The following is a 10415-nucleotide window of genomic DNA, read 5'->3' on the forward strand; positions in this document are numbered from 1 at the left end:
CTTTTTAAAAATCTTGATGTTGTTTTTTTTTTTTTGTGCAGTTTGTTTCATGAGGACCGGCCGTTTTTAAAGTGATGTACTGTAGGAACACAGTCAGTCACAAACTTAATCGTGCTTGGCTTTTTTGGGGACTGTTTCATGCTAAATTCTGACCATTTTGCATAATAGCACTTAAGAGATGATAGTGAGTCAGTGCGAAACCAAGGACAGCAGCTCTGATCTGAGTGCCTCGTCTTCTCTTCAAGGATGAAGCTGCAATCCAATCGGAACTTGATAGATCCGAGTTGCTATTTCTGACTGTGACCTTAAAGCCTCCCAATGCTTCTGCCCTGGAAGCAACCATATAGTCAACCACAGCTGTAATAGAAATTATGTATATTTCCGGGCATAGCTTTGCTCTGCCATGTGGCCTTCTTACAGACTAGGATTGAATGCTGAAACGAGGTGACAAAAATCTCGATGAACTTGTGCTCAGTGAGCACTGACTCCACAAGAGCTTTGGCTTTTTTTGTTTGACTCAGCAGCTCCCTGCGATGTTGGACCTCCTGACAGGCAGATGACAGGCAGTTTGAGTCCGCAGCAATGCGTTCAGCATCATCATAATGAACACCCAACATCCTCCACTCACCATCAACTGTGCTCTGGCGGAGAGATTGAGAGACAGGCCATTCGGTAGCGGCAGTTTCCTTCACTGGAGCCACCTGAAGCTTCCAGTCACTCCCTCCACCTTCACAAACAGCTTGCTTCCATGTAGAGCAGAGCCGCACATGTTGCTCGTGTTCTGAATGGGAAGTGTAGAAAATGAAAATGTCATCCAGATAAACAAAAGCAAATCAGCCAATCATGTCTCGCAGAACCTCGTTCTGTTTGGGTCTGTATGTGCATGTGCAGGTTATGCATTTAACACTCTTGTGTTTTTGGCAAACAATAACAAAACAACAAACGGGTTATGCTTTTAGGGACAAATGATGGCCTTTTTGCTGCTGCTTTTTCTTGTGCGACTGGCTGATGAGAGCATCAGACGATGAGCTGTGAAATGAGAATGACTTGCCAAGCCATTACGCTGTGGCGGTGGCATTTGAAATTGTCTGCACAGGCGTTCAGCAGCTGCTTTTTGTACTCCTATAATGTTTTATAGTTGGTCCCGACGGTTCAGATAAGAGTGGCATTCACAATCTCACCATAATCATTCTTATTTCATAAGAATGACGAATAACATTATGATTAAAATGGGAAAGAAGTACAGTTACTAAATCACACAGTTGCTTTGACAGATGTGGATCAGAGGCTGCGGGCAATGACGACTGTCATTATCAGTGTAGCCCAGATGAGATTTTTTTTTTTGTCAAGATTCTTTTGAACACAACCTTTCTCATTTTTTGTCACAAAGTGTGCAAAACCGTTTTAAATGAACTGTTAAGATGCCATGTCACATTATCCACCTTGCAAGCCAGTGCTTTCCTGTCAATAACATGAGCTCCCAGGCATGCAGACAGTGGAGGTAATTCGAATTTATTCAGCGACACCTTGCGCATTACGGCCTCAGTGAGTCATGCTATTTAGTTACATTTTGCGAGGAAAATGGCGTTGACACTGTTGGCCTTTGCGTGATAAATTAGGGCCCTGAGCACTTGCATCCAACTATGAACGTTCATTACGCACTTGCCAGGGGACGTATGAACAGTGGGGGGGGGGGGAAGTGGACAATGTGAGAAACAGTAAATGATGCAAACCTACTGTATGTGCATCATTTGAAAAAGCCTTCGAACCCGCACACAATATTCATCCGTACCAAAATGTATACTCAAATCATGTTGACATTTACCGTCTTACTCAAAACAGACTTCAGAAATGTGACAAAGGTTAGATATTAATTGAACTTATTGTTGTTGTGGTTGTTCGCAGTGGTTTAGAACTAGATTGCATCATACTGGGAGCAAATTCTTATATTTTGTATTTAACATGCACTCCCAGCTCTTGACTATAGATTAAGGAAAACACACATGCTGCAAGCCTGATGGGGGGATAATGGTGCAAGTGTTACAAAAAGCCTTTGGGACATGGCGGTATGGGCATGTGGAGGGTCAGCAGACAGACAGGTGCACACAAACGCACACAGTTCTGAGGTTGCCAGGACGCTACAGACAAGAGAGATGCTGAGTGCATACGCAATGTGCAGTTAGTTGGGCTGTTTTGCTCGGATGTCTTTGGAAACTTTGCGCAGCGTCTCACTGAGTTACATTGCATTTCTCTCGTCGAATAAGCAAAGACGTGGTCATTTCACTTAACACCAAGGAGGGTGGGTGAGAAAGAAAAGCGAGTGTGGGTGTTGGGTAAACTGGTGATCTCACAGTTTCTTACCTTGTCTATTCATCCCTTTTGAAAATTTCCCTTCAGCTGTAAGCATGACTCAGCTGTTATCTTAGATAACAGAAACATGGCTTGCGACATCTCCTTTTTTAGATCAAATCCGAGCTTTTTTAATCTTAAATCTATCATGCTTCATACGCGCAGCTCTTTTGTGTTTGTAATTCAAGTTGTTTTGAATTATAATGACAATGACAATCTCAGTGTACAGTCCAAAGATGTGACAAAAACGCTACAATAAATGCTTCCTGTGAGGAAGTTTTTGACTCTTGATTATAATTAGTTTTTACTTTTTGAAAAATGATTTGGAACCTATCCTTTGTGCCACGTGAAATGCTCCATTTTATGCACACTTCAAGTTGCCCATGCGATGTCTCCGCTTTCCTCATGAAATAATTTCCATACTTTCGACATTATCATACTTACATGACGCTAGTTTCACGTTAGCTTCCCGTGACAACGTTCCCTCACTGGCTCTTTTGTACTTCTGCTGTATTGTACTTTTCTACTTCTGGTAAATGAATAAATGAAGAAATATTTAAAAAAATAATCTGCTCTTACCTTGAGTGTGTTTATGTGGCACTCAAATGTGCATGTTTTCTTGTGTCGCTGTGGACTTGTATACAACATGCATTTCTGTGCACACGTGGGAGGCAAACGTCTGTAAAATCTGAGATCAAGTGAAGTGATGGATTCAGCGTCGTTGTTCCAGGAACACTGTGCTTCTGTGATTGATGAGCCTCCATGATGTCAAAGCAGTTCAGCTCCATTCTACTTTGGCTCTCACCTCTTGAACATTTTCACCAGAACAATATGGTGGAGTACTATTTCACACACACACACACACACACACACACACACACACACACACACACACACACACACACACACACACACACAAATGGGGGGGGGGTTGGAACGGATTAATGATGTTTCCATTCATTTTAATTGGAGATGATGATTTAAGAAGCGTTTTGAGTTAAAAGCGTGGTCATACAACAAACTAAACTCGTATCTGGTGTAATCCTTATTGCTTCAAAGTGCCTATTAATACGATGTGAACACACTGTCATACAATAATATGTTTTCTACCACTGCGCAAAGTTGAAGGCAACTATGCTGACATAATGCACCTTTTTCATAATGTCACATTGTTTCTGTCATGCAAGGTCCCCTGAGGTTCATTTAAAACTGATTAGGGCTGATGTTTCTACATTGGGTACCGCCAGTGACTTGACCTAACGCATCAGGGAGCCTGTTTGAGCTTAATGAGGAACCAGTGCCTGGCTTGAAGACGCGCTCGCACATGATGCAACGTTTCATTCAGGCTCATTTTATTATGGCTGAGGCTCTCTCGGAAGGCAGAGTGATTGAGAAAACAGAGGAAAGGCTTGAATGCTGAATTTAGCCTTCTTCTCAAGTGTCAGTAAAAAGAAAATGTTCAGTTACTTCGAAGAGCGATGGAAGCCCAGCTGTAATTTACATTTTAATAGATTCAAAAATGGAAGTCGTGGAAAATCAGACATATTTAACAGCCCATTGAGGAAGTATGCAATTAATTGACTATGTCTTCTAGAAACCTGATGATTAAGGTCGGAGGCAGTCTTGGAATCGTCTCTGTGCAATTATTTACGACAGCCTCTCGATTTATTCTTCTCAGAGGTCTCAGTCATAGATGAAAACCATTTTTGGGGACAAAATTACAAATACTGGTAAGTCATTTTTGGAATATCTGATAGCATAACCTAAAATACTCATTTCGGTTCATGTCAGTGGTGGTCAATCAATTTTGTGGCACTCAGAGGTACCCTGGTGTTGTGTGATCATACATTATGAAATGGTCTTTTCTTCTAAAATTGAATTATGCGAATACATTTTTTTTTTTTTTGCCAAGAAGAGCTGTCAAATTCTTCAAATAGATTATTTAAAAAAAACTGTTTTAGTCATATTGGTGAAAACAGTCATGATGACTTTTCTGGAATACCTGATAAATATGCTGTGTCAGCCATTTTTTGCCCTGCGCGCTTCTACAGACACGCCTTTGCTACGTTGGAACGCCCAGCTTGGCTAACAGGTGCAGTGAGGCTTGCTGCATCCACCGGTATGAAAATACATTACACAAATTAAAAACTGCTTTTAACTGAGATGCTGACCGGTTTGTCTTTCTGTGACTACGCATAGATTTCCACCCGCCATTATGAGTCAGATGGAGAGCTGACTCTTAAAATGACTTTGTAGTTTGCCTTCATTTGCACATGAGATTGCTCAGACAGGGAAAAAAAAAGAGCTGTAGGTGTGTTGTCATAGCAACCTAGCTGAGTGGGGAAACATTTATTGTGTCTGGCTGCAACATTTCCCAGTTTATCCTGAAAGTCTTATTGTCTATGATTGTGTTCTCGCTTTTTCTCAAATTGCACTGAAATATCCGAAAAGAAAGTCAAAAATTCCCATCCATCACCTGTAAGACAATATATGTTTTGTTATAAATTGCGCAATGACATCCAATCACAAATATATGGAAATGAAACACCTTGCGTGTATGTGTGTCCCCTGTGTATGTGTTTCACAATTAAGTGGCGCATCCACAACAATAAAACGGGCATACAATGACATCCAATCACAAATATATGGAAATGAAATACCTTGCGTGTGTGTGTGTGTGTCCCCTGTGTATGTGTTTCATAATTAAGTGGCGCATCCACAACAATAAAACGGGCATCCGAGCTCCCTCAAATACCGCCTGGAGTTGACAGCAAAATTGAGGTAATGAAGCGACGCCCGAGACACTCAACAACTTAATTTGCCTCTTTAATTACATGCAATAAAGCATCACGCCACCCTAAGTGTCCTTGATTGTTTTGTAACCATACATTTAATGAACCTTATTGTAAGGATACAGCCACGAAAGCTGCGTAAATTATGTATTGATGTGACTCAGAGGCAAGCAGCCGTCCTTGTGTACTGGGTGCAACCACTGAGTTTGTTTTAAGTATAGTCAACCATTTCCACATTTATAATTCATACGCAGTATATTCAAAGACAGATGTTTGGTGAGAGAAGGCCCTCGGTGACATGCCTCACACGCGCCGCCAATTTTGCGTTGTATGTTTTAGCATATGGAGATGCAGATGCTATACACTCACTGGACACGTTTGATTTAAAAAGTCGACACGCCCCTTTCTAAAAATAAATGTCGATAAACCCATCCAAAACGTTATCCGCCATTATCGTGGCCTACAAGTCAAGTGCGCGCATGTTGCATGAAAACACGTGTCCTGCCTTTGACCTTGTGTGTCATATCATTCTGTGTTAGTCGCCCTGCCCCTGATTGTGTCTTCCCACATCTGTGTATTGTCACTCCTGATTACCACATGCCTTTGACCTTGTGTGTCATATCATTCTGTGTTAGTCGCTAGTTATCTCATCATCACGCCCAGCATTCTTTTTCCATGCCATTGACTCATGTAAGTGCCCCGATCGTTCCTTGACCCTGCCCTTTTGCCTCCATGTTTTTAACCTCTTAACCGAACAAAGCACGCTCATTAAACAGCCAACTGTTCTGTCATGACAGAAATGTGCAACGCGCTATCGCATGTCAAATAACCTCAATTGAAATGGATACCTTGAATGACATCATCCGATCTTCATACACTGTAATCTGCGTGATGGCGAGTAACTGCCAGGTCACATCACACGTGATCCTTCTCGCTACAGTCTTTTAATTCTGATTCATCCATGAAGTGTAGAAGTCATTCCCGAAAAAAAAAGTACGGTTTGGCTTTTCCACAGTTTGCGAATAGCTATGTGTTGATCCTGACATTTAGATGCTCATATTTTATTCACAGTGTAAACATGAGCTGCCTGTTGAATGGTCCAAAAGTCGTTTGGGAGTTGTTGTTCTCTGAGAGGTTTGTCTCATTAGCAGTTTATTGTCCTCCCTCACCAGCTGAGGAAAACGTCTGTCTCGCCGTGTTGTCTAATGCTAACCGCGAGATTATTTCTGCAGTATTGCACGTTGTTGTAAAAGGGGCACTTGAGAGCAGAAACGTGGAAACAAACCGTTATTAGAGCTATAAAACTAAAACTATAGGGCGAGGGACGCTTCAAAACAGGGCTGGTGCCCTTGGAGATATTTTACCAACATTGTAATAAACATTCAACCAAACTAGGCTGATAGACAACCAAAAATCATAATCAGTCGCACATCCTGCTCTTTAAAAATGACATGGTCAGGAATTCCATCATGAACAGCTCCTTATTTTCCCAAGTGTTTTTTTTTTTTTTTTTGGGTTTTTTATTTTTTTTTCTTCTTTGGTCCTGCAGAAATCCTGGTGGGCCATTTGTGAGACAACAGTTGCTTTGTACACAATGTGAGCATATATATACACAACTGCAGAAACATTTGCTTCTGTTGGGACCTCCATGTTGAGTGAATCCCCATTGCTGGATTTGGCAGCACAAAGACGGGTAGCAGGTGCAGCCTGCCGAGCCGCTCCGGTGAACACTTCATTCAGATTGGCAGGGAAGCCTCTCCGGATCAGACCCTGCATCAGTAAAAGCTTCCCTCTTGTTAAAACACATGGAAAGCACAGGCTTCTCATGGCTTTGTAGCATAAATAATTGGTAGAAAAAAAAAATATTGGAATTATAGTCATCCGTCAAATGTGTCAGCATGCTTCAAGTGTTTCGTCTTCATCAACCTGCATGCCAATGCCTGTCGGCACCGCCCCGATCCTTTCCATCACCCCTGGGCGCTGACGTGCCACACATCGACTCTTGTATGCTAACTGTGGAAACACATACCTGTACTGTAGAGTGAAAAAGTTCAATTTTATAGCAAGGCCTTTTCTTTCTTTGCTCCTGTGTGTGCATTTTGACCAGCGTAACGGAGCATCTATGAAAGAAACTAGGCACTGCATGGGGCTTGTAATTGACTGCCTCCTACTTTGAGATAACCTCACATTTATCTGTTGACAGATCAATACCAAGCCATTTATCAACCTGATCAACGCGTGTGCGTGCGTCGGCTGCGCAAGCGCCTTTTAATTGTGAACTTCTAATAAAACAACGTCTGACTCCCACTCCATCCTCCCTAAGCGACACTTTTGTGTACTTTGATCGATCTCTCATAGCGGCCCGGGCTGGGTTTTGAAATTTAGAGGTAGCTCTCTCTCAGGTCAATAAACATCTGTTTGACCACAAGATCTCAGGAAAGTGCCATAAACCAAGCCGGATGGACTGTACATCAGGGCTCCCCAACCGCCGGTCATTTGTTGCCAGGCCGCACAGAAAGAATACATAACTTGCATTCCTTCCGTTTTATTCATTTCGGATTTGAAAGATGTTTTATTTTGAAAAATTACCGGATTCTCTGTTATATCAGTCTACAGTATGTCACTCTTGACGCAGGTGAATGCGCGCTTCTCCGTCACGTGATAGGGTACCACATTAAAAAAACAAACGTCTTTGAAAAGTCTTTTCGGGAAGCGGAAAAGGCCCAGCCAAGACATAAAACAGGAGCCTACGACTTTCAAAAAAAGAAGGCTATATTTAATAGACAGAATCAGGAGTCCTATTTCAAATACGACTTTTTCTCAATGGGAGATTCACACGCACCAAGCCTACGCTGCATAATAAGGGGTGATGGTGAGTTGTATTTTTCATGCACTTTTTATTTGCTCCGTATCTTATTTTGAAGGCACGTTTAAACGTTACCATAGCGACCAGAGAATGTTGAGGCCAGATAGGACGTTTCTCGCGTCCTGATTCGTGTTTATTGTTATGTTTTGAAAACACCACACTTTTCATGCAGGTCATTATCATATTATATTGTTGTATCTATCCGGCCTTAAAGGTTGGGGACCTCTGCTCTAGTATTCTTGTGACTTGTTAGTCTTAGTGACTTAGTTAATCAAACGATTTCTCTTAAGGTATTTTAATGTATTCAATTAGTTGCAAAGTGACCATCACAACAGCACAATGCAAATAGGCCTGCCCCCCCACACACACACTTTGCTGACTGAATTTTTGATCCAGCTCTTGCATTGGAGTTCATCTGCATTGGAGTGATGAGTCAATATGAGCTGACAAATTTTCCTCCCACTTTTACTTGTACGGAACCGCAGACTGGAGGACGCAACCAAATGTAAATTCTATACTGTATGTGCGGCCTGTCTGGATGGATGATGCATCCGACTGATTCTTTTCTCAGACTTCATTATACAGGTCTTGGGTGTCTGACAGATTTTAAATGAGTTTCCGTCTGACTGACTTAAAGGTAAGAATTGTCAGTTAACCTTTGTGGTGAATGATGATTTATGTGGCTTTTGGTTGGAATCGTGTCAAATTTACAGAAGTCATCCATCAAGTTGGATGTTTGATTAGGCTGCTGTAACATACAGTTGAGCCCAAATTTGATTCATATGATGGCCTAATTTTGAGATGAATTAAATTTCGTCTGTTGAAAGGCTTCTCGAGACTCTAAATGACAGCGTGTCAAGAAGTTACTTTTTGAGAGAAAAAAAGGACTTTTGAGAAAACAATGACACTTAAAAAAAGCAATCTAATAACTAGCTAGTCTTACTCATTCTAAAAAAAAAGAAAAAAACAGTACATTTAGAAAAGTTAATAATTTCGGACATGGAGCTTTTAAAATGTTTTCTTTTTTGAACTCGCCATTTTTGAAATCGAAGTGAATTGTGCAAGAAAGCAAAGCAATTGCATCTATTAAAAATGCATGTCGGGCGTGAGGTGTGTGTGTGTGTGTGTGTGTGTGTGTGTGTGTGTGTGTGTGTGTGTGTGTGTGTGTGTGTGTGTGGGTTGTCTCTCGTGGGTGTGTGTGTGTGTGTTTCTAGACCACACTTTGTGCCCTGGAAATTTGTTAATCCTACTTGAAACACAAAAGAGGTCAGAGCTGTTCCATTATTTAAAACTTCAACCTCACAGCTCTCTCTCTCTCTCTCTCTCTCTCTCTCTCTCACACACACACACACACACACACACACACACACACACACACACACACACACAGTTGACACGTGCTCTTGCGATTTGTGATTTGGGAACATATTGTATCAACAAGTCCACTATCGCCCTTTTTAGTGTTTTATATATTTTTAATAATCCTCCTCTTATGTGGCTGCCGTCAGCACAAAGGGACAGACAGTGTCCCACCAGCTCTTATCAAGCCTTTCACGTAAAGTCCGCTCAAAGTTCCAAACTTGTACTACTTCTTGTATTAATCATGAGTCCAAAAATCCATGAAATAGTCATGAATGGCAACTGTAGTCGCAACCCTGTCTGAAGCTCAAAACAGGCTCCAAATTGACCAATTGAAAGCCCAAATCTTAAAGTGCTATTTGTGAATTTAAAAAGCCTCTCTAAGAATTGGAGCAGAAATAATATTTGGAACTTGTGGCCCGTTTAAGACGAAGAAAATAATGTATGTTGTCACATTCATTTTTGTTTTGTTTGGGGGAGATGCTTATTTCAAATTCTTAAATGAGACTCTGCTTGACTCCATGGTGCTCTCCTCCTTTTGATTTATGATGGAGGCATTTTTTGCCGAGGATAAAAGTCTATTGTAGGACCGAAAAGCCTCATGAGAACCCTGTGGCTGCAGGACTCGCAAACACAGATGGTCCGTCTCACCTCAGAGGGCAATCGAACCTCAGGTTTTGTTTTTTTGGGGTTGTTTTTTGGATAGCTGCTTTTGACTTCACTTTCAGATTTAGCATTGCATTGATCTTCTGAGGTTTAATTTTTTTCTTTACATATTATGCAAATGTCATTTATATTTAAATGCTGTATGTGATTGTGTGTGCATTGAAACAAATGGAAAATGCAACATGTGGAGCTTGATGCTCACAAGTGTGAGACAACAGAAATTAGTATTTGAGTACAAACTGTAATTATGTGACTGTGTCCCATCACATTATTCCTCACACGCTTTTGTGTTGGCTCATACCTGCATCTCTAAATGCATTTTAAATGACTGACTGCAAAATTTATCTGTGGATTTCATGAACAGAAATGGCAACATCTTGCAA

Source organism: Hippocampus comes, unplaced genomic scaffold (assembly GCF_001891065.2).
Source record: "Hippocampus comes isolate QL1 unplaced genomic scaffold, H_comes_QL1_v1.1 scaffold108, whole genome shotgun sequence".
NCBI lineage: Eukaryota > Metazoa > Chordata > Actinopteri > Syngnathiformes > Syngnathidae > Hippocampus > Hippocampus comes.